The sequence below is a fragment of the Coturnix japonica genome, chromosome 1 (assembly GCF_001577835.2).
Source record: "Coturnix japonica isolate 7356 chromosome 1, Coturnix japonica 2.1, whole genome shotgun sequence".
NCBI lineage: Eukaryota > Metazoa > Chordata > Aves > Galliformes > Phasianidae > Coturnix > Coturnix japonica.
The window spans coordinates 16,768,395-16,792,491 of NC_029516.1; the positions used below are offsets into that span (position 1 = coordinate 16,768,395).

Consider the following 24,097-nt stretch of genomic DNA (forward strand, 5'->3'; position numbering starts at 1 on the left):
CTATCACAACTTTTGTCCCAGTTACCTTCTTCCTCTTCAAACCAATTGCCTCGGGTCCCCGCACACCCCGCTCAAAGGAAAAGGGAATGCCATTCTCAATGGACACTTTCATGCAGAGCATTATAAAGAGAAAGACACAGGAATGCTCTTTAGTCCCAGACAATGAGGCCGGATAGGCAGACACCGCTTACAGCATACGGGGAAGACAACACCCACGGCGAAGCGGCGGGGCAGGAGCACTGCCCTCAGGGGAACACAAAGAATTAGCGTTCGCGGCGGCTCGGCTCTGCCCGGGGAAGGCAGAGCGGGCTGGGAGCCCCTCGCATCCCCCCTGCCGTCCCGTCACAGCCGCTGCCCGGCCCGGCAGCCCCCACGGCCGCACCGCGCGGGGCCGCCCCCGGCCCGCCCCCGCCGGCTCCTGCGCGAGCACTTCCTGCCCACGCCCAGAGAGCCCGCAACGCACACACACCCCTCCGCGCCCGATGGTTCCTACCCGGCCCCAGCGTTCCCCCCTCCCGGCCCCCGCGAGGATGGTTCCTGCCCGGGCCCATCATCTCAGCCCTTCCCAACAGTCGCCTCCCTCCCCTCCGCGAAAATACTCGGCCCACAATATGGCGGCTGACAAAACAGCTCCAGCGGCGCCTCCCCCAGAGCGCCGCGCTCCGCTTCCCCCCGCGCCGCCTCGCCCACGGCCGCTCGCCCTCCGCGCCGTCCCTCTGCGCCGGGCCCGGCCCCGCCGCTTTTCCTCCCCTTTCCTCCCCAGCCTCCGGACCGACCGGCCGGCTCGGCAGCCACGCCGCCCGCCCGGCTTCACTCACGTTGTGGGAGCCGCGGAGCGCGGCTGACAGACCTCCCGCTCCGCCTCTGCGCCCGACGCTGCGGCCGGTCTAATGGCGGCGGTCCCGCCGGCGCTGCTGCCGCCTGCTCCCGCGTCCGGCGGCCGCGGGCGGGCGAGCGGGCGCTGAAGGGGCCGCGCTGCCCGCGGCGGCGGGTACCCGGCGCTGGGTACGGGGCTGCTGCCGCCACCGAGCACAGCGCATTCGTGAAGCACGGCGCAGGTCGCGGTCCGGCTGCGGGCTCGGCGCTCGGCTCCCCGGGCTCGGCAGCTCCCCTCCCCCCTCGGCACAAACAATGCGGCTTCACCACAGCGCTGCGCCGACGGGGGGGGAGGGAGAGGGAAGGGACGTGAGGGCGCCAGGCACCGCCCAGCCCCGCCGCTGCCGCCGCCGCTGCTGCCGCCGGGCGGGGCCTGCGCCGCCGCTCCCCCCGTCCCCGCCCCTCCATGGCGGAGCGCGGCGCGGGGCCTGGCGGAGGCACCGGGCAGCGCGGGGCGGGAAGCGGCAACGCTGCGCCTACGGGAACGGGTCGGCGAGGCGCAGCCCGGAGCTGCGGGCAGGATTCGAGCTGGCGGCACCGAACGCCTCAGCGCGCATTAAAGTACCTCAGCGCAGGGACATTTACACGGCAGCAATCGGAGAAAGGAGGGAGAAGCAGGGCGGAGGTCAGGGCTGCAAAACCAGGTCTCCAAACTACGAGTAATCGGTATTTATTATTTCTTTGGGCAAAGTTCAAGCTCCAGCTTAGAAAATTCGTTTCAGTTTGCTCTCACGGGGTCTCTGGGTCATACTTGTGCTTTTGGGTAACCATAACAACCTTGCATTTTGGTCAAACACGGTTGTGTCATCTGTAGCATTCCCTGCAAAGGTTGCCCTTTGTTATTATGTATCATTTTTAGGTGAGTCATCATAACCCTATTGAAGATGTGAGGGTTTTGCTGTGGGTGTCCACAGGACAGCTGCACCCACACACTCAAAGAACCCCTTTTGAGCCAGCCAGGCCCAGGACTAGCACTTGTGTTTTCCCATCACACAAAACAGGTCCTGTGTGCAGTAGGAAGGAAAGCAGCACAGAGTGGGTATGGTCTTTGCTGCCCCTCTGTAGCAACCATCACTGAATGCCTCCTTAAGAATAACCTCCCAACTCTTTCTCACCCTGTTTCTATCACTACTGTTTGCCTGCCCCCAGCAGCAGTCAAAGAGTGTGCCTAGAAGATCAGAAATAGATAAACCTCTCATTACTTAGTTGTGGAAAGTCAATCAAGGTCCAAAGAGCTTAAGTCACTTATTTCAGGAAATTCTGTACAATAGACAGCATCAGTAGTTTCCAACTCATTTTCCCTTACCAAGCAGCATCCACTGGGCCAATCTTTAGCAAATCAGGAGCTTACAGCAGCCAACACTTGAAATTTTTAGGATCAAACTGGCCCAGTAACATCAATTTCTCAATTAAAAAACAAAACCAAAAAAACCCCAAAAGCACAAAGATTGGGTAAGCTGTATAGGTCATCTGGTTGTGTATTGCTTCTAAGGAACTGCTCTCTGGTTATATCGTTTACATGGCCACTCGTACCATCAGTCTCAGAAATTTTACAGCACATCATTGAAATGAATGAAGCTGCACTGGAATTGAGCCTGCAATTGTAAATAGGAAGCAGTGCTCTAAATCGTATATGTTAGCACACGGCCCAGTTGTAAAAATGACTAGAAATGATAAATACTGTCAAGAAGCTAATAATAAGTATAATAAAACTCCATCTACGATAGAAAACATCTTTTTTTCATCTTTTAAGTGATAATCCATATGTGTATCTGTCCTGCAGCTGTACAAATGCTTTACAACTGGAGACAAGCTTTCCACAGAGCTTGATGGCATCCATACTCTTCCCACATCTGATGTACAAGTCAGTCTGGCACTCTTCCCGTTTCTTTCTTCTGCCAGGTACATTACAGCATTCCATAGCTGCACATCCCTTCAATAAGACAGTGTTCCATATATGTATTTGTTTCATTTAACTATCTTTTTGCTGTCTGATCTTATGCTTTATTCTCCAGTAGTCTCTCTGTTTATATGACTCTCCTGAGATTCGTCTTCCAGCTCTCTCTGTCCTGTACACAGGGCATGTTTGGTAACCATAAGGTGTCATGTCTGAAACTTCATGCTGATAAAACCAGGAAGCAGTACTTCCAAAATCATTTCATTATAGAAGCGGCATCATTGATTCCCATGACCTATTGACCAAGGACTTATACCACAGCCTGAATCGATTAGAATGATGTGTTACAGTGCCAGGACCCGATCTCATAACAAATCTGAAATGAGAGGCTTCTAATCTACTTCAGCATAATACAAAAAGGCTTCCAGGATCCTCAGAATCTCTGCAGAGTTTTAAAGGTCTGCTGAGCTTCATTTTCTGGTGGCTGTGCTGAAGATGGTAACTCCACCTCAAATTAATAACTTACAGGTAGGGTTCACCACTGCTCTTGATACTCTCAATTACCCTAAGGAATGAGTGAGGTATGAAGACTTCTCCTATAGACCATCTAGGCTCTGACACAGAACGCACATAATCTTGTTACACGGCTTCATATTAACAGCACAAAGAACCTAACAGGCCTGACAGGAACCCTCTCTCACTGACATTATAGCCTACCAGATCAGGATCCTCACTGTTAAATACCAGCAGGTTAGCTCATATTCTTTCAAAATGCAACAATGCACATTATTAACTGGTATATTTGACAAGTCCTGAGCACATACTTCTATAATCTCAAAGATTTGTTTCCTTGCCTGCTCCATCTCACTAGTGATATGTAGTGCCTCGAAATAGTATTCACTTCATTTTTGGAAAAGGAGGAAACAACTTCTAATTTCAAGCAAAAAGATAAAGGCTCAGAGGGCAGCAATACCCTCACAGCCTTTTTTTGGCAGTAGCTCAGTGAGTGTGTGGTTTTAGTCCCACTTCATCACAACCTCCACACCCCTGCTTAGCAGTATCAGGTTTTGATTCAAGTTGCCACTGCTGACTCACTCTGCAAGAAAGATTTTCACAGATGGAACGTCTCCTGCTTACCAGCTTCCACCTGTGCTAGTTAACAAATTCTCAAGAGAAATATTTCAAGATGAACGAATCACATAAAGGCTGTTCATCTGCCTTAGCATCCTCTTCCCCTGCAGAATCAAGTTTTGAGATGTTGCTATGTTGCTCAAATATATCACCTGCAGAGTAACATCTTTGTTCCAGATTAAGAGAGACCAACTCAAGCTTGCTGCTGCACTTAAAATTTTGGCAGTGGTGTTATTCTTTACTGGACAGAACTTGACTCTATTATTCCTTTCCCTGCATGAACAGCAGGCTGCTAAAATAGTCAGATTGCACACCATGTGTTATTTAGAACCTACAAGAATCTTCAAATATAGATTTTGGACTGCCATAACATACGTGTGGGTCTTCATCCTATCACAACAATTCTGCTTAACCTTTCTAAGGCTTCCTAGAGCTCTGAATAATTCTGCAAACCAAACCATCCATATAAAATTTCCAAAGCCTGGCTTCCCCACTGTATGGTTTACTTCTTCACACACACCAATACATAATTAATATTCTCCCTGGAATACTGTCTAGTAATATACAACATTACTATGGCTCCTCACAGCCTGCAGGGACATTCTTTTCCATTTCACTTACCTCATCAGTTGTGGCACTGACAAATTACTCAAAGAACATGACCATGCAGGGCCAGCTGTTGTCAAAAGAAAGGCTGCTTCCAGACCTCAGAAGCCTGGATAGCATACACTGCAGATAGGATGCTCAACCCTATTACAAGACACGTTACAGCAACAGCTGTATAAACCTACATTTACCCTCAGTCTATGAAGTGATTTAGTTTCCCTTCATCTCTGTTAGCTGATCTTTTGGAACTATTTAACTGAAAGACAAATACATGATTCCTATGTATCGCTGATCCATCTGCTAAGTATCATCAATACTTTGGCAGAAAGACGTATTTCTGTTTCGTACAAGATTGAGTGGGATTTATCACCAAAAGCCCTAGATGACAATTCCAAAAAGGATGAACCTTTTAGTTTTAAATATGGAAGAAAAGTCTTGAGCCTTTTAGAGGATTAGTGAATATCTTTTTTGTTCTTTGGCTAAGAAGAAACATGTCTTTTCCCTTTAATTCCTCTGATCCCAAAGACTCTGGACGTGATTTGACAAAGGGTGAGTTAAGATGAAATAATATAGGTGTTCATCTGTGTTCACTAACTTTTACAGAAACAAAGTTGTTTGTTTCTTTTGGCCTCACTAACTTACATTCTATATGCATCATTCTCCTCTTCCTTGGAAAGAAAGTGGTTATATATAAAATTGATAAGGAGAACCTTTATTTCTCCAGAACAGTTCAAGGTGATCCAAAAGAAAAGCCTTCTCTGAAATGAGCTTCAAAACAGACTGCACTCTCTGTCAGTGCCTCTTACAGTACTGATAAAGACTGAGCCCTTTTATCATCTTAGCTCCAACAGAACTCAAGCTACATCACTGTTTGCTAATAGCTCTATGACTTGGATCTGCTAAGCAGTCCTGTGGAATGTTATCTACAGATAATACTTAAAGACTGTCTGACAGAGTAGTCTTTAGGCTGTACAGCTGCTGCTATGCAAAGGCCCTTACCTTATTTCCATTTAAGCATTTGGATGAACTACAGCTTGGAATCACCTACAGCAAGAAGGGGTTTCTAGGTTGTCACATGCAACCAGAACAATATCTTAAACAGTTCTTGGAGAGGCACAATTGACAGGGAAACCTACTTGCTTCCTTCTTTATCCTTCTGCTGTCTTGACTCCTTTAACACCACATACCTTTGGGATTTTGCAGTTATAAGGTTCTCTGCAAAATGTGCTCATAACCTCTGAATGATGGAAGGAAGACAGGTCTGGAACTCGCTCCTGTAGACACTGTAAAGATGGGAGGGGAAAAAAAATAATAAACAAAAATAAAAAATCAGTATTAAGATATATGTTAAAACTTATGTATATTATACTTCACAAAAAATAAATCAGAGTAATTTCTATTTTCACAAAATGCTGCACCAAAAGCACAGGGATTACCCATTTGCTTATTTGTAGGTTGTCTAAATAGTGGAACAGCAACACGCTCAATGAAGAGGATACAACACATGCATCCTTTGTGAATCAGGGCAGATCACCATAGAGCTCACATCAACCACACTGCTGAAATTTCAGGACTGTTTTGAGGTATGACTGAGAAGCAGAACAGGGAGAAGAAATACTGAAAGCTATATTGCTTTTTAAAGCTGATTACATAAAATCACAAACACATAGAAATCCCAATCTTTTGAACAAAGTTCTTTGCACTCATGTATAATACTACTACTATTTACAAAAGAGTAGACTGAACCCTATACAAGGAAATAATATTACTGCATCTCTCCTGTCATTGCCTCTTCAGCATTAATTATTCAATTCCTGGTGTTTACTGTTTGGCACCTTCAATATATTCTGTACAGTAACTTTACCTGCAAAAGTCTTTTTTGGGAAGCTATCCCTGCCAAATGGAAACTACCATCCTAATAACCCTTCATAAACAGATGAAAGATTTACTCTTCAGCCCCCTGAACTACATCACTGCACTACAAGATGAGCATAATTTAAGCAAATGTATATCAAAAAGCAGCAACAGAGAAGGAAAAAAACAACAAACCAAGGACTGCTCTGCAAACATAGACTTGACACAATGTATCACTCAACCAAACATCATTTTTGATGCTTTGTTTCTAACTTCTTTCTGTCAGTATCAAAACTCTCAACATGTAGCAAAACACAAATTTTGAGCATTCTTTCAAGTTAGGTCACTCACAAAGGTGAAGAAAGAATCCAGTGTTTACACTGAGTTAATACTTCAGCTCTCATATAATTAAATCAAAACCTCTATCAGCAATGAGACAAATCTAGTCTTAATTAGTTTACAACCTCTTCCTCATTCTCTCTGGAAGACAAACCTGGTCTGCAGATGATTAAGATGGTATGCAGTGGAGAAAGCCTTGCTGTGAGAATCCCTAGTCATTTACTGCTGAAGTAATCCCAAAATAGATGGGCTCATTCAGAATTAAAGTCCTGCCTCCTCTCTTATGTGGAGAGGGGCTACAAAGCAAGGCAACAATGAAATCCAGGGAAAAAACAACAACCAATGAAACAAAAAAGTCGATCATGACTCAAAACATGACATACATGCAAACACTAATAAACATGAAAACCAGATGTAGCTCATAGTTTCAGGAAAGAAAAAAAAAAATTAAAGAAAGACACATTGTGTTCAGAGAAATCCGATACTTATATGTATCAGATAGCAAACAAGCAGTAAGGAACATTTTCTTTGCCCTGTCTCAGAGCTGGCTACCTTGGGCCAATGCCTGATGCATCTCTCCATTACTCATAGAGATCTTCCAAACTCACATATACATAAATTAGATCTGGTATACAATATGGCTTCATATAAAAGATAATCTTAAGATGCAACCTCCCCTGCTCCACCCCCCCCCCCCCCCCAAAAAAAAAAAAAAAACACAACAAAACAACACCACCAAAACCAACAAGCACTGATGAAGTTAATGGAGTACGTATGCTAAATATATGAGCACTCTCTTATGTGTTCTTAGAAACCATACCCTTGTGAAACTAAATTGGACTTCTGAATTTAGTATTACTGATCTTTATCTGAAAGTTCTGATTTTGAGTCACCACTGTCTATATAGAGTCCTGGAAGAGAATGTAGTCTATACTATAGCCCTCCTCCTCAAAAAAAAAAAAAAAAGTATATATATATATATATACACACACACATACACACACACACATATATAATGTATATATACACACACACACACATATTAAATAAAACAATTGCTTTATCCCTGTGCATACAGAAGGCAGCAATTATTTGCGCTCAACTTTATAACCATGATTTAATACGGTTTTGTCTTAATGATTTCATATGGAAAAAAATGCATCACTGATATGTTTATGATGAAATTAAAGGTTTGAGTGATTTGGATATAAACGAGCTTATCAGAGCAATTTTAGAGATAAATTCTGCTAAAACAAGGTAATGGCAACAAAATGGTTATGGCTCAACGCGGGCATATTGATAAAGCGTCTCCAGTAGTAAAGTGCATTAATTTATGATTGTACTATTAATGTTATCACTACTATCATGGATGAAAAACCTCAAGAATAGCTCAGAGGCTGAAGAGACACTGGGACCACAGAACACAAGCTTTATCTGCAGCAACTGAATCTCTACAATCGTCTCATAACTTCTAACAGGATATTGACAGAGAAACAGATACATTTAAGGAATATTCATGTTCTGTCATAGTAGAAGTGGACATTAAGCTGTATTGTAGTTGCAAAACAACTTTAGTCTTTTATTACGGCCTCCCTTGTATTGACAATGACAAAGAGCTACTTACGGTTACTGCAGTGGAATTTCCTTGTTTTCTGAACTTGTAACACTCATTCTCTGGAGAATCCATGCAGCTTCTTTGGGAGCATGCTCTCTTTGATTTACAGCAGTCCACAAAAACAGAATGGGAAGCTAGGTATTCTGCAGTTTACTCTGAGGACTGAGAAATGAAGTTCAGATATTCATTTATTATCAGATCAATTCTAATTCATGTCAGGTTGTTAAAAGTGCAAATAAAGGCATTTATTCACAATACCTGAAACAGAAGAACTTATGCAATAAATCAGGGCGGCAAAATACTCCGAGGTTTAAAGAAGAATTTTAGTTATTTACTGTCAAATATGCCTTGCACAGACTTTTCTAATAGCCACTTTGTCAACAGATTATCTTTTTTTCTGCACATTTACACCTCACTGTGTGCTTTATGCGTACTTTAATCTGCAGCCTTAGACAAGCACTACAGCACTGCTGTTACACCCACCACAAGCCGGCAGTCTGGAGCCCTCCCAAGGAACTGCAGTTGCTTTCTTTCCATGCAAGTCGTGTTATTAGATCATTATCACCTTTTTGTTCTATTCTTCACATTAAGCTATAGCTTGTGAGGAGTTTGGAACTGGAAACTCTTGAAAGTTACAGCTGTTACACAAATAGAATAAAGCAGTCACATATGCATACGCCTTCCACGTCACCCTGATTTTAACTACAAAATTCCAAGTAAAAACTGTAGTAACGTTGAATTTATTTCATTAAGAGATGTTTTTTGAGAAGATGAAGAAGCATGAATGAAAACGACCTTAAAAGGGATCTCCAAAGGAAGCATCAACTGCAACAGCTCATTTACTTTGCTTACCAGAATCACCCTTTAGACACACAAAATAGAAGTACAGCCATACAAACCAATCCAAATCAAAAAGGGATCAGGTGATCTGTTGTTTTTTCCCCCATATACTGATATATGCCCAATAAAACACTTCTGACATTTGTTCAGTTAAAAAAAAATCAAGAATAAAAATAAAAAAAACAGTTAACTGATAAAGACAGCTCAGATCAAGAAATATGTACTTGCTTAAACACACTAGCTAGAGTAAGGAAGCCTCTTTCTCTAAACACTGTCTTAGTTTAGTTATAAAGAGGAGCATCTTACCATTACTATTACTACCGCTTTTCTCCTGCCTGTATTGCGATCAGTGACGTGGAAGTCAAAGCAGTAGCCATCTAAAACTGCCACCAGGCACTCGACAACAAGCGCTCAAGCCTCACCACATCTTTATCCGTCTCCATAGAACAACATGCATTAAAAAACAGCACATCGCCACACGTCGCTCCCACCCTCCTAGAGAAGCACAGCTCACCCAATGCCCTGACGGCCTACGCAGTTCTCCTCGGGCAGGAGGGCAGCAGCAGGGCGTTACCCAGGAGAACACCCAGCTGGCAAACACGTAGGGAACCGCTGCTCTGCACGAACCGCCACAGCCCCGACCCCGAGCAGCCCTCACTGTGCTACGGAGGCGATCCCAGCCGAACGTCGCGAGGCGCCCTGACGGAGTTAGCGGGCAGCAGGCAGAGTTACACACGGTACGCAGAGCCAAATGCGTAGCGGCTATCAGACCACAAACACGAGTATCTTAACAAACAAACACGTACAACAGCCATTAAAACCCCGAAACAGGAGAGAACGCCGCTCAGTGTGCGTGCTGCGGAGCCACCCACCCGGCCGGGCCTGCAGCGGGTCCAAGTCCCACTGCGGTCGCCGCCGAGCGCGCAGCGAAGTACCGGCTGCCTCAGCCGGGAGCTGGGACAAGCCGCAACCCCAACAACTCCCCAAGCGGCCCCGAGCCAGCCTTAAAGCCACAGCCGCCCCTCGGGACGCAGAGAAGACGGCTGCGTCCAGCTGCCCGGATCCGGATGGCACCACCACCCCGCACGGCTGTGGGGGCGGCCATTTTACGGCCCTGCGGATGACATATTGTGCGTCGTGCGTGCCGCCGCTCCGCGGTGCGGCACCGCCCCCCGTGCCCGGCGCCTGCGCAGCGCGCCGTGTGGCGGCCGAGCCGGGGCAGCCTGCTCAGCGCCGCGGCGGCGGCGGCGGCGGCTGGAGACAAAGCGCCCAGCTAATGAATGGGACGGGCTCGCCCGGCCCTTCCTTTTAACTCCTTCGGGCCCGGCCGGGCGGCGGCGGCAGTGGCGACCTCCGGCTTTCCCTGCGGCGGCCGCCCGGGGAGGTGAGTGGCCCCGTTCCGGCACCGGGAAGGGGCCGGGCAGGGTAGGGCGCTCCGGTTCTCCCCGCCCCGCTGCCGCCGCCGCCGCCCGCTCTTTGCCTTCGCGGCGCCGGTGCCTGCGGGCCGTAGCTCCGCGCCCCGGGCCCGGTAGCGCCCCGTCCCACCCAGGAGCGCCCGCGGGACAAGCGGCGGCAGGGCGGGCAGGGGGTGTGCGGCGGGCAGGAAACGGGGAGTAGGCCGGCGATGCGGTCTCCATTGTCTGCGGGGCCCTGGGAGGGGGCTCCGGCGGGCCGGGCTGCGGAGGGGGGCGCTGCTCCCCGGGGACCCGCAGGGCCGTGCCGCCCCCCGCCCAACCCGGGGTCCCCGCGGCGCCGTCGGCTTTGTGCGGGTCTGCCGGGTCGGCGGCACCCCTCCCACCTGGCCCCGGCCCTGCGAGAGGCCGCGGGAGCCGGGCCCCGGCGGGGATGGGAGGCGCCGGGACCATGTGGCCGCCGTCGGCCCCGTCCCAGATGGCCCCGGGGCGGGGGCAGCCCCTGCGGGAGCGTGGAGCGGGGCCCGGGCTGCACGGAGGGGCCGGCTGATCCTAAAAGGGTTTCTCCAGTACACGAGGGGACGGGGGAGGTGACCCAGCTGCGGCGTAAGCGACACATCTCTTCCTGAGCTGTGCGGGGCTCCCAGCTCTGTCCGTCTTAGAAAGAGCCGCTGTTAGTACGCGTGGAGAAAGTGCGCTGCTCAACTTCAATGCTTGCTCCTCTCGTTCTCACTTCGGATGCCGTGGTTTCGCTTAAAGATGTCTTCTGTAACTTCCAGGTCTGTGCTGAGGCAGTGCTGACAGCAGCCGCCGGCTTATTGCAGTGCTCACGGAGTTTGGAGAGTGTCGTGTGCTCCTGGTGCTGCACATGCACTCTGCTATTTCTTAATGGTAGGAAAGACACAGTATTCAGTGTCCTTTTTGTACTAGTGATGCTCCATATGTTACTTTGAAGTTCAGCGGTGTTTGGTTCTCTCTGTGCTTCCTCGGTGCTTCTGTGTCAGAGATGGTTGTGCCGTGCTCCAGTGGTATCTCTGGGAGATGTCAGAAGTTCATTATGAGCTGTCACGCTGCAACTGCCAACCCAAGCAGAGACAGGCTTCTAAGCCCCCATAACACAAATGTGCTTCTCAGACTGTCCTTAAGTGCTGCTTTCCATATGGCCTATGGTGCACTTGTGTGTTTTGCTTTTTAACAGAGGGAGCATGGTTACTTTCCTATACGTGATTTTTTTGAGAATTTGGTTTCTTCCGTAAAACAAGCCAGGTACCCTCAGGAGGGTGTTAGTGGGGCGCATGCTGGGGGCAGCGGAGCCCACAAGACTTTGACTATCTCCAGGATACCAGGCTGCTGCTGGGAAGCTCGTGCAGGTACTGAGTGGGGGCTTTCTGGTTATTATGTGCTATAAAGTTTGGTTTGCTACTAAAAGCAATGGGAGTTCTTTTGTGGACTCCTGGAAATGCATGTGTCATCTGCTGGGGACAGGATGGCCTGGGACCTGAGGTATGACACGCTCTTGTGTTTCTGTCCTTTCAGACTTAAAGTGCTGTGTATTCCTAACAAGTGTTGAGGGACTGATAATGTAGAAGTTCTCTGGAGCTAAAAATTGATAGAGAATAAGTAAAACAAAAGTAAATGAAATAGCTTGACTGAGCATCTCAGAGAAGAGTGTTCCCTAAGTGTTTGTGCTTTTTAACAACTCTAACTCGTTTGCTGGTGCACTGTATGAGGCACAATTTTTATAGGTTCCACTGACAGGTGAAAGTCAGGCTGTAGCACTGGAGAGCTCTGCAGGTGCTGGCTGAGCTTAGGGGCAGTGGTGTGCTCCTGGTACCCGCTGTGGGCAGCCTCTGCTTCTGTATGGCTGTTTTGGCTCTTCTTAATTGGGCCTGCACTGATTGCAAATGTTCTGAACAAGCATTGTGTTTGTAGAAGGGCTTGTGGTGTGGGATTGTGGTGGAGTGCACAAGGGGGCTAAGTGCATGTGGTACATCACCACAGCTTATCAGTTGGAAATAAGAGACCAACTGAACTCCACAGGCATTTATTTGAAATTGTCTCTGACTTAGGCGCTATGCATTACATGGAGTAAATGATGCAATCCTATCTATCAGTGATTCTTAAGAGCAAGGTGTGTTAATAGAGTAAGTCCTAAGAAAATCCTGCATCATAAAGAATAGCTGCTGCTTCACATGGCCTTTGAGCGTGCTGTATCTCTTGTTTTCCTATCCTTTTTCTTGGAAGATGTTTTATTCTGATTTTCTACAACCCTAACCATGGTAAATTCTGTGGGATTTCTTTGTGGCTCTGAGAAAGTTTAAATCAAGAATTCACGTAGATGTTTTCGGTCGTGTCTCCCAATGCTTTGCTGTGTTTTACCACTCTCTGCCGTGGAATCTCTATCAGAGCAGATTTTTTAAGTCCTGTCTCCTGAAGCTTGCTTTTAATTTGTACAAGTTCTCACCTTCTGAGTAATCGTGATGGGCTTGCTGGTGTAATGTGCTATTAAAATAATCTGCTTTATGCAGATAGGTGTGATTACATTCACATTAGCTTACTTTCAGAAGGCACTCTTATTCATAGGGATCTTGCACAGTGTGGGCCATAGTGTTCATAATGTGTAATTCAACATCAGGTTTGACCATTTATTTTTTTCTTAAATATGGATAGTTTGGGTGTTTTTATTAATGTCAGTGTAAATGAATGTAATTTGCACAGTGTTTTCTGTTCAGTTGTGGCCACTTGCTCAGCATTTGCTGCTGGCATTATCAATAACCGCCAACAGTTCTGAACTGTGAGATTGTTTAATTTCAAGCACTTATTGAAAAAACAGAGTCATTCCCATGACCTGAAGATAGCTCTTATGTGAAATGTGGAGTGTAAAGCAAGAAGAACTAAAGCTTTTATCATTATTTTTCAAAGCATAGAAACTGCTATCCAGAATTACATCGTGATAAATATTTTAAATGTGGTAGCAGAGTTCTGTTTGCTGTTTTTGTGATGAGACAGAGTGTAATGTGATAGTCTGTTAAAATAAAAGTGGGGAAACACCTTGGTTCTTAAGGGCCCTGTTTGTGTTCAAGTGTAGTCATTCAGAGCAAATGACAGGTTTTTCTTTAATACTGAGCACACGTTGGAGAGATATTAGCCTTCTCTATAAGTTGTGTAGATGTTGGCGTAGGAAATACTACGGTATTACCATAATCTTTATTTAAACTCACAAGTGGTGAGCTTTGTTTGGCCATTACTGCTCCCTGTCTCTGTCCTCTTCCCTCTCCCAGTTTGCGTTGTAATGACATTTAGGGTTGAGCCGTCATTCACTGAAGAGTTACTACCTCATTTTTATGGCTGTCTGAAAACTGTCTGGAGCTCTCATTTTTTCCATGTCCTGTTTGCTAGTTTGTGGCCACTTGTGCTGCACAGGTGTATTCTTCCCTCCGTGCGGTAGAATCATTTCTGTTCCGTTACTCTGATTTTTCTGCTGTATGTGCTTTTCCGAATTTGTTTTTGCCTCTAAAGAAAAGAAGAATAGATGCAGTTAAAGTGACATTTTTTCTTAGTTTCTTCTAGTGAAAATAACAATCAAGAGAACCCAAACATCAGCTTGAATTGAATGAAATGTTCGGCCCAGCCTGAAACTGTTTTATAGTCATCATTAATGAATGAAAGAATGAGAATGGCAGTTTGTTGTTGTTTGTGTTTTTTTTCTTAGACACCAGGAAGGGTGAAGATAGTGCTTTCATACCCTTTCTTGCCTGTAGACTGATGGCTCTGGGATTGCGAGGAATGTGGGAGCGCCAGGTTTGCTTCCCCTGCCTGCCCCAGGACCTGAGTCTGCATCTCCCAGAGCACCCTGAGGAGCTGGGAGCCATGGGAATGGGGTGGGTCTGCTCACCTCACTGACACCTTCTGCTTTGGGCACGTGAATGTCACCTTGTAGAAGGGACAGCTGAAGGTCTCAGCAGTCAAGTTAGCCAGGCATGGAGCTCAGGAGATGTTCTTATTTGCCGAATAGGGTGTATGGATGTATTTTTAAGTGAAAGTATTAGTATAAGACCTTTCACATAATACATTTGCTAATGCATGGTAAGCAAGCAACCTGGATTTTCCTTCTATGAGTGGTTTTCAGCTTCTCAAAAAATACATGTATTTATACATGTGTGTATTTCAGATCTATAATCTAACGTACAGAAAGCACTGATTGCTGGAAAAGATGCTTCCCTGTTGGCTCTTGGTTTGTATCTTCACAAGAGGATGAAACATCATCCATTAAGCACTGCAGAATTCAGCTTTTTAAAATTCTTATTTAATAATTAATTTGCATTCGGATTTGGAGTAGACAGTGATGTACTGGGTTTTCTAAGATTGCAAAAGATACCTTGCTGGTGTTCTGGTGGTGATTTGTTTTGTTTTTGAATACATCAGGGCAGTGAAACAGCCAGGGACTCTGCACTATGAAGCTTGTATCTGCGTGGTCATTGGGGCTAGTGCCCCGTGATGGACCATTTTGCTGTTTTTTGGTGCCTTGCCAAAGTATCTGACTTAATATTCTTTGCCTGTAATCATTCCTTTCTTGTATGTGGGGAACAATAATCTTGTGCTTATCCTATGTTACCACATGTTGGTTAATACGCGTGCTAGGTGCAGTATGTAAGCAATGCATTTGGCTCAGGAAGGGAAGCACAAGCTTGCAGGTGAATCCTGTATTGCATTAAAAAGCGTTGACAAGCTCCCTTGAGCTATCATAATATAGTGCAGTCTACTTTGGTGAGAAGTGAGTTTGTTGCATTGGCTTCGTTTTGGAGAGTAAAATGTCATATTGTCACTCCTAAGTGGAAAAAGAATTCATGGAACACCAACACGCGTACAAAAAATGACTTTCAATGTTTTTGTATATTCGTTTTTGGTTTTGTTGTTAGTTTCTTTTTAAACATCTATTTTTTCCAGGAGTGCAGCTCCTGGAGCTGTAATCTAAAGAGAAATATGAAATGTCGCATGACTTGCCATTGTAACAGATGATGTGACTAAAAACTTGTAATTAAAAGGAAATACTTTCTTTTCCTTAGATACAGTCATCTTTAAGTTTGAGTAACAAGCATTTAACCTCAAATGAAGCCTCCTGCATGCAGCGGAACAGATATGTAAGTTTCTTTTGTTTTTTTGATTTTTCCTTGTTTATTAATTAGTGGGCAGCTTGCTTGTTTGTTTAGGGTCTTATATTATTGTTGTTAGTATTAATTTAGAGTAAGCCAATAGATAAAGGGAGTGAATAATTATATACTTCAATTGGTTTGTATGGAGCTTAGTAATTTAGCAGGAGGTTTGTGTGAGTGTCTGAGATTTAAAAATTAACTTTGGAAGCCTGGATATCTTTACAGTGTTACATTAATAGTAACTGGCTTGTGATTTATGGTGCACCTCCTACTCTGTGGTAACAGCTGACATATATACATCCTCACTCTGCAGTTTACCTCCTGAAAAAGAGGGAAGTATGAAGCTCTACATCTATCCCATGCCCCAAGTACAGTTGCCTCATTCCAGGTTTTTGTTTTGTTTTGCGTTCTCGCTGATAAGAGTAAACTTAAGTATTTTCTTCTTAGGTTTTTGTCTGAAACGGTATTTTTCTTTATACATCCAGTTTGATTTGTGGCTACAGACTTTCGGAAGGGTAAATTTAATTTCATGCCTAAAAAATTATGTAGATCAACAATTATGTGTAGATTAACACTGTGTTATTTTTGTATAGTGTTTCAGATAACTTTATTCCTCCCCATCTCTCGTCCAATAAAAACAGTTCAACTTTGGCTATGTGATTTGCTAACATGCATCTTAGCACAGACAAATAGTTTAAGAGTTAAAATGCTGAGCTAGGAAGTTGTGATGAGGTCATGTAAAACTGACCCCCATAGGAAAATAGAATAAAAACATGATTCAGATTCATTTCTTGAAGGAAAGCTTCGTGTTTTGATATGTATTAAGACTACTTGTGGATCTTTCTTTGTCGAGAGTGTAAGCAAAGCTAATTGTTAGTGCCTTCGAAGTCCATAGCATATCCAAAGAACAGGAAAGAGCCATCAACGTTTGCAGCAGCCTGTTGAGTCAATTCTTGATCACTGTAAAGGAATCTTAGAAAAGGGATGATGTTGCGTTTCACAGAATATTTAGAAGTTCACTCATATTTGATGCTGTACTCTAATACACTCATCTAAGGATCATTTTGTTCTTTGTGCTGTTTCATTATATGATGTCAAGCACCAGAGCCTTTTATAGTTCTACCTAAAGTGGCTCTCAAGGCTAAAACCCTCCGAGGAAAATATCCATTCTAGTATTACCTTTTGACTAAAAATGAGTATCTTGTCTTAGTATCTTTGGGACATGGTGTTTGTTGGTGTTTTTTTTTTTTGTATTACAATCCAGATGATATAAGTGTTGACTGCAATTTGGATTGTTCTGGTAGGCTGCAAAATCTGTAAGTGGTCAGTGCCAACATGAGCTCCAAAAGAAAAATACATATATTTTTATTACCGGTATACTGATGTTTGTGTGTAATATTGTTTGTGAGTAATATATTGTATATAATCATAGAATATGCAGAGCTGGAAGGGACGTGTGAGTGATCATGCAAGTCCAATTCCTGGCAACAGTGTCTAATACTGCTTCTTGCTGGTGATTGCTTTTCTGCAAAGGGCACTATCAAGTCTAGCTTGCACTTAAAAAAAAAAATTCTCCTTCCTGTATGATAGTTGAAAACTACCTTTTTTTCCTGTGCAGAATGAAGTATACCTGCCACTACAGATTGTACTCCACTGTGGATGAACAAACTATTGCATGGTGGTTGTTAGAACTGAGTATTGTGGCCAGAAGAGCTAGCATTTTGCAAATGTTCCTTCTGTTTGTCATGCTTCCTTCATTAGTGATTCATCAGGCATTCTTTTGGTAATGGATATGTACGCAGAGTTGAAAAGTTTGTTGAGAACTAAGATGGAAATATTTAGCTGTCAGTGGATTGGAAATACTATAGGTCAACATCCTTTAAAGTTCAGCATGAGAATTAAAGCCTTTGTATATATATTATATGCGGTTTAGATAATCAGGAACTAGATCTTCTGCAGTTATAGGGTTCTGATGGATCTCTGTATGTGTTGAAAAGATAGAAGGGGCAGTTCTGAACTACTACCTGTTCAGAGCTCCCAGAAACTGTTGGCTATCAGCTTCTGGAGGCATTTCTTATTTAAGATAAGATACAAAGCTATGCTGAAATCTAACACGGATGATGGCAGTTGTCTTCTACTTTCTGCTTTTATTTTGTGGTTCTTCTTCCTTCTTCTGTATTAAAGATGGGAACATGGTATGCTGATAACAGTGATCCACAGACAGAAAAAATGGGATGATCCTCACTGCATGGGAGGTTTTCACTTGCTGAGATGTATGTTAGTAACCACTTAAACAGCAGAGCGGGCCAGATCTCAGGAAGCTACACAGGGTACAGGCCGTACTGTTGGCAACATGCTTGCATTTGACACTGGGCAATTGGGGGAGTTATAGTTGTTTGTTTTTTTTCCCCTTCATAATGGTGTGGAGTTGCTGTCTGTGGCTTACTGTGCTGTGGGGGAGACTGTAAATTGTTTAGGCCAGGAAATACAGTGGTGCTTATAAAAAGCAAGTGCTCATCCTTCCTCCTTCTCTAAATGTTTCTGTTAATTTTTCTGTACCTCACAAAATATTAGTTTTATTGAAACAATTTTGGCTTCTGTATAATCATAAAAATCAAGCGAATGGGAACAGCAGGGGCTAATAGTTTTCTTTATCTGATCTTGCACTAAAAATGTCTTAGGTCATGCTCTGAAAAAACACCCATGCATCCTTATTCTGGAAAAATTTACTTAAATTATAAGTTGCGTTACAAAAATTTAAGCTTTGCTTTGTTTAGGATAGGTTCTCCAAAAAACTTGCTTTTACATTAAAGTTCTATTTTTTCATCAGCTCCTTGAGCAAAACCCCATTTGCTTAAATTAGAACTCATGTCTACAGCAACAGTATAGCTCTCCTATGAGCCATTTATTTAGAGAGAAGAAGACTGAGCTATTTGTTTGCCAGAGACAGGAGTGTCTTTTTTGGATTTCCTGCTGATGCTCTATGTGGTGCTAGTGGAAACAATGCTGGCTTTCCTGGCTGGGATGGCTGTGTCAGCTGTGCCTTTGCTGCAAAGTCTCACCTTGTCTGGAAAAGGCAGAGAGAACTTGTTCTGTAGAGAGGTTAATGGGGAGAAGACCCTTTGTCATGGAGACTAGGGGCAACCTGAGCTTATTGATTCTTAAAACAGGATATCAGCTACATGTTGGGTGTTGATGAACATGCAGTTTACTTAAGAAATGCCAAACAAACCCCCAGACCTTAAGAATGGTATTGAACAGTTCATCCCTATCATGGGGGTGGCTGACTGTACTTGCATGTGTTATGGAACCTTGTTCCTGTTCTTGTGCTCCTTAACAATGTAAAAGAGTATTTCAAAGCTTCTTAAAAGTATCTTTTTTAGTAGACGATATTTTGTTTGCTTCAAGTGAAAAACAGGAAGAAGTTTTTCACACAGAGGGTGGTGACGCACTGGAACAGGTTGCCCGAGGGGGTTGTGGATGCCCCATCCCTGGAGGCATTCAAGGCCAGGCTGGATGTGGCTCTGGGCAGCCTGGGCTGGTGGTTGGAGACTCTGCACAGAGTAGGGGGGTTGAAACTAGGTGATCATTGTGGCCCTTTGCAACCCAGACCATTTATGATTCTTTGACGCTTCAGATTTTCAGGGACTATCAATTGTGTTCTCTTTCTAACCTGCCTTGATGTGCACAGGATTGTAGTTCCAGGGTTCAACTGTATGCTATGAACGTATAATACTGTATCTTATTTATTACATGTATACAAGTAGGATGAAGAACCTCAGCACAAGTGAAACTCTGAGGCAATAGCAAAGTGGCATTAATGTGAACACAAAGGTACATTTAGTGGGTGGTTATGAAGCGTTTTTAAAGCAGAACTCTTCATATCTAATCCTTGTTACTACCAAAAGCGATATTCATGATAATCTTAGCAGTTCAAAAGATAACTTTTCCTTTTTTTTTTAATATAAAAAGCTCAAACATTTTAGTATTTGCTATATTCTGTAGAAGATCCTATTTAAATTTTGTGAGGCCTTTTACTTACAGTATTTCCATGGATATTTACAGCAAGAGTCCCAGGCAGTCTCACTAGGAATGGTGTGCATCTCCTAGCGCTCTTCTTATTCTCTGTCATCCTACCTGAGAAGAGCTAATAATCCCATTTTCTCCTTTACAAATTTCTTACTTTTAACTCTTTGGAATAGCCCTTAAAATTCTTACCGTTTCATTCTTGCTGAACTTAAAGATTAGCAATTTTTTATTTTATTCATTTTTGTAATTTAAAGGAAGTTACAGAAGTATCTGCTCATTGCAAACTAAGATGATGGACTCATCAAGAGAGAAAGCAAAAACTAACAGCAACTCATAAACCACTTGTTTTCTTACCTGTGCCCTGCCAGGAGGGAGAGAAGAGCCCATGGGCTAAGCAGAGGAATTGATCACTTGGGGAAAAGAGGTGTCAGAGGAGCTTTGCTTTGAGTTTTCTGACACCTTTCTGAAACCTGATTGCTGTTCTGTAGCAGCATGGAGTAAATGTTGTGTCTTTCATCTCTAATTCTTTCAGAACTTATCTCTTGTTCCTGCGTTTTTGTTTGTGTTTTATTTCCTGTTCCATGATAATAGTGATGTATGTTTCCATGCTTCTGTTCTGTTTTTTAACTTTGAATTTTAGCCTCCGATTTTGTTTCTAGAACACTTCTCTTAACCCGAAATTGTACAGCATGAGATATCGAAAGCCGTTTTGCTTGTAGAATTAATTAGTGTACGACATCAAAACAGTACATACTTCAGTTGTATTAGTTTTTTTCCCTAATAAAACTTTCTCTCTTTTAGCATTTCTGAGAATAGCCCCTATTTTATTAGCATGCAATACATATTTGTCCAAAAATGTTAATGATAAAAATGTCCAAGGGTAACTAAAATCTTCCTAGTTTTTATTTTTCACTTGGAGTAACATTTAACTGATGTGTACCATTTACAACAATCGCACTTGAAGTTTATTCAAGTAATTGCTTAACGCATCAACATTTTGACAAACGATGGGCAGATCTCCCACTTGCTAGGTGTAAACAGTAGCATAGAAACAGATTCTAAAAGTATTGCTTTGTTAGTATCACACCAGATAATGAGGAAGAAGGTTCTTTAACTCTGAGGAGACAGTTTGGATCATAGACAAATGTTGATATAGTTTACTTACCATGACAAATCTGTTTTTTTATGAGCTATCTCTTAGTAAAAGCTGTGACAAAAGTTATTAGCATATGTACAGTTTGCTTTTTCTCTTTTCTTTATTTCTTTTGTATAGCTTGCAGCTATGGGAAGTTAGCAAAGGACGCGTGAAGGAAATTAGCCACTTCTGAGATGCGATGTTATTTTTAGTGCACCAGGAAAGAAAAACTATCAACAATTGAAGGCTTATCAGGTGGTTGTAGATGTAAGTAGTATTACTGTGTGTGGTGATGGATAATATATGTTGTTACATACAACATGGTGTTACTTATTTGTTTATATGTAGAGTTGAAATGCCATTGGTTAGTCAGAGATGAAATGTATGAGTTTTTTTGTTGGTGTTAGTTTTGGCTCTTTGTTTGCTTTTAATTTATTATTTTTTTAAAAGTAATTTGTTTGAAATACTATGGAGTAGGGGGGTTCTGTTCTATGGGCTTTATAGTGTTTAACGGAGTTTTGCTTAAAGCTTTGTAATGGAAGCTGAGAATTCAATTGGATGCATGTTTAATATAGTAATAATTTTAAATAAAATAATAAGTTGATGAAGACTTATGTCTTTTAGAAGTCAGTTTGAATTTTAGCCCTCTACCCTGTGTCAGATGTGTGTTTTATGCTAAAACAGGATAAGCAGTGAGCCTGCATCACTAAGGCCCAATGAAACTTGGGTGTCGAACCTGCTTGCATATCTGGGGGGAGAAGTAGCAAGGATGCAAAAACTAAATGTTGGCTGGGAGTGAGTAATATGCATATAGCACAAACATTGTAATTTGTACTAAGCTTTGAAACTAATTAACACCAAATGTGCAGCATCTCCACCCTTGTAAAAGTTGTGTGGTTGAGGAAAGGCTGATATAAGAACTGAGTAACAGATCCATCCAAAAATGCTGTTTTTGAGAATGAAACCTTACTTCATTTCTGCTTTGTGTATTTTTTGGAGTATTTTTTAAATTGGTGCTAACCTGAAAATTGTACTGTTATAGTTTTGGATTACATTAATTATTTTCACATCTCTATTTAACAGCTTAAGTGCTGGTGTCATTCTTAGCAGCAGGATCTGGTCCTCATGCTTTCCTCCTTGCTTTCTTCATTGGATTCGGGCAAGGTTGCACAAGGCTGGAAGAGGGAGAGACAAGGCAGAAACAGGGTTCCACTTGAATTTTTTCCTGAGGTTTCAGGGAATATCTGACAATAGTGGGTGAACAGAATCCCATGGACTTCTTGATGTTTCCAATAACACAACAACAACCTAAGCTGTTTTTGAAAGAGTTGGAGGATAAATCAGTCTGAGCTGATGAAATGTTTCTCGCTCTGCATGTGCTGGTTAGATTTTTAACTTGATGCTGTCCCTTTAGCAAGAGCCTGGGACTAGAACTGTCATTTCTGAGCTGTGCTGCTGCTTGTTATCTTTCTGCATTGCTTTTAATTGAGCAGTGGTAGAGAAAACTGAGGGGGGAGAGAGGAATCCAGAGACTGCTGCACCAAAAAATATGACTTGACACTGGCTGGTCTACTATGTGACTAAATATAAAATAGTAAGTATTCGTAGTAAGATTACTTAATGTTTTGGGAGGTGGGAGCCCAGGAGAGGGGGAGTACACGTAGCTGGTAGTCTCTCTGCAACATTTCAGTCTACTTTGGCTTCATTCCTGCATTTATAGTTAGGGTTGTGCACATAGGCTGTTACAATAGTTACGGCTATAACATGTGTCTCTCCACACCTTGTTTTTTCTCTGGCTGCAACTAATGACTGCCTTAGGCCTCACCTTACACCAGGTACTGAGGTGTTTTTAGTAATGTGGAGGGGCATTAACGATCTTTGTTTTGACAAATCAGAACAAGAGCATCACCACGGAGCTCACGTGCATTTCTTGGAGGCTCTTGTTCCTTCTGCCTTATATCTCCGGTCTCTCAGCACATACCTTTTGTCCCATTAGTGTCCTCAGCACATTTTCCTTGACCTCCTTGTGTATCATTCTGGCTACATTTTCTGTATGTGAACTGTCTTTAGCTTCAGGGATGTGGGAGTCGAGGGCATCAGCTGCCCTGACAGAATGTTGCCCTGCTCCTTCCAGCCTAGCATAGTTCCTGTACCTGGTATCCTGCTCAGCCACACACATATGAAATCCTCAGTCTTTGAGGAAGGAACACTATTTTTTTTTAATTTAATTTTATTCCCTTTCCCTCCACTCCCCCACTAGCTATAGTCTTTTCTTGTATGTGCAGAGACACTAAACTGGATGTCCCCTAGGGCATTCTAGGATTTTTCTCTAGCAAAATGTTTGTGTCAGTTCAAAATAGAATCTTAAAAATAATTACAAAAGCATTTTTTTTTCCCCTCCTTTTTTTTTCACCCTCCTTCATTATAGAATCATATCAGGAGTATTTAGGGACTCAGTGGACGTAAGGCATAGTAGTAAGGACGACTCTGTAAAACTCTTGTAGGAATAGATTAAAAAGGAAAAGAAAGACAAAAAGAAAAGCTCCCTCTTATCTGGGAAGGGGTGATGTTGGGAGAAGTTTAGCCTAGGAGCTTGTGGCTGAACAAGGGAAACCTAGAAACTACTATTTTGTAGTTGGGTTGGAAGGGACCTTTAAGATTATGTAGTTCCAACCCCCTGCTGTAGGCAGGGATACCTCCTTCTAGACCAGGTTGCTCAAAGCCCCATCCAGCCTGGCCTTGAATGCTTCCAGGGAGGGGGTATACACAACTTCTCTGGGCAACCTCTTGCAGCATCTCACCATCCTTACAGTAAAGAATTTCTTCCTAATATCTAGTCTAAATTTACCCTCTTCTACCTTAAAACCATTTCTCCTTGTCCTATCACTACATGCCCTTCTGAAAAGTCCTTCCCCAGCTTTCCTGTATGCCCCTTCAGGTACTGGAAGGCCATTATAAAATCGCCCTGAAGCCTTCTCTTCTCGGGGCTGAAAAGCCCCAGGTCTCTCAGCCTGTCCTCGCAGGGGAAGTGCTCCAGCCCTCTGATCATCTTCACGGTCCTTCTCTGGACCTGCTCCAACAGCTCTGTGTCCTTCTTGAATTGGGGGTCCCAGAACTGGATGTTACTTCAGGTGGGGTCGCACAACAGCAGAGCAGAGGGGCAGAATCTCCCCTTGACCAGCTGGTCCCATTTTTCTTGATGCAACCCCA

The 24,097-nt window shown here is 43.6% G+C and overlaps 1 protein-coding gene and 2 long non-coding RNA genes across 6 annotated transcripts in view; 2 read left to right on the top strand and 1 right to left on the bottom strand.

Moving 5' to 3' along the window:
- Positions 1 to 10,271, bottom strand: part of BRD1 (bromodomain containing 1) — a 64,371-nt gene extending 54,100 nt beyond the window's left edge. Inside the window, exons 1-2 of one of the 4 annotated variants that reach the window (XM_032442567.1) lie at positions 8,328 to 10,271; positions 5,698 to 5,793 (exon numbers count right to left, since the gene is read on the bottom strand). The gene's annotated coding sequence lies outside the window, so the exon portion shown is untranslated. The other 3 variants (XM_015852130.2, XM_015852094.2, XM_015852100.2) reach the window with 3 other exon arrangements.
- On the top strand, positions 1,272 to 7,397 carry LOC116652938. The gene is made up of 2 exons (XR_004306170.1): positions 1,272 to 1,542; positions 5,965 to 7,397. It is a non-coding gene; the product is annotated as an uncharacterized LOC116652938 (long non-coding RNA).
- A 1,196-nt stretch (positions 10,272 to 11,467) lies between the features above and the next one.
- On the top strand, positions 11,468 to 22,315 carry LOC107308388. The gene is made up of 4 exons (XR_001552783.1): positions 11,468 to 11,940; positions 15,637 to 15,711; positions 21,026 to 21,154; positions 21,971 to 22,315. It is a non-coding gene; the product is annotated as an uncharacterized LOC107308388 (long non-coding RNA).
- The last annotated feature ends 1,782 nt before the right edge of the window (positions 22,316 to 24,097 follow it).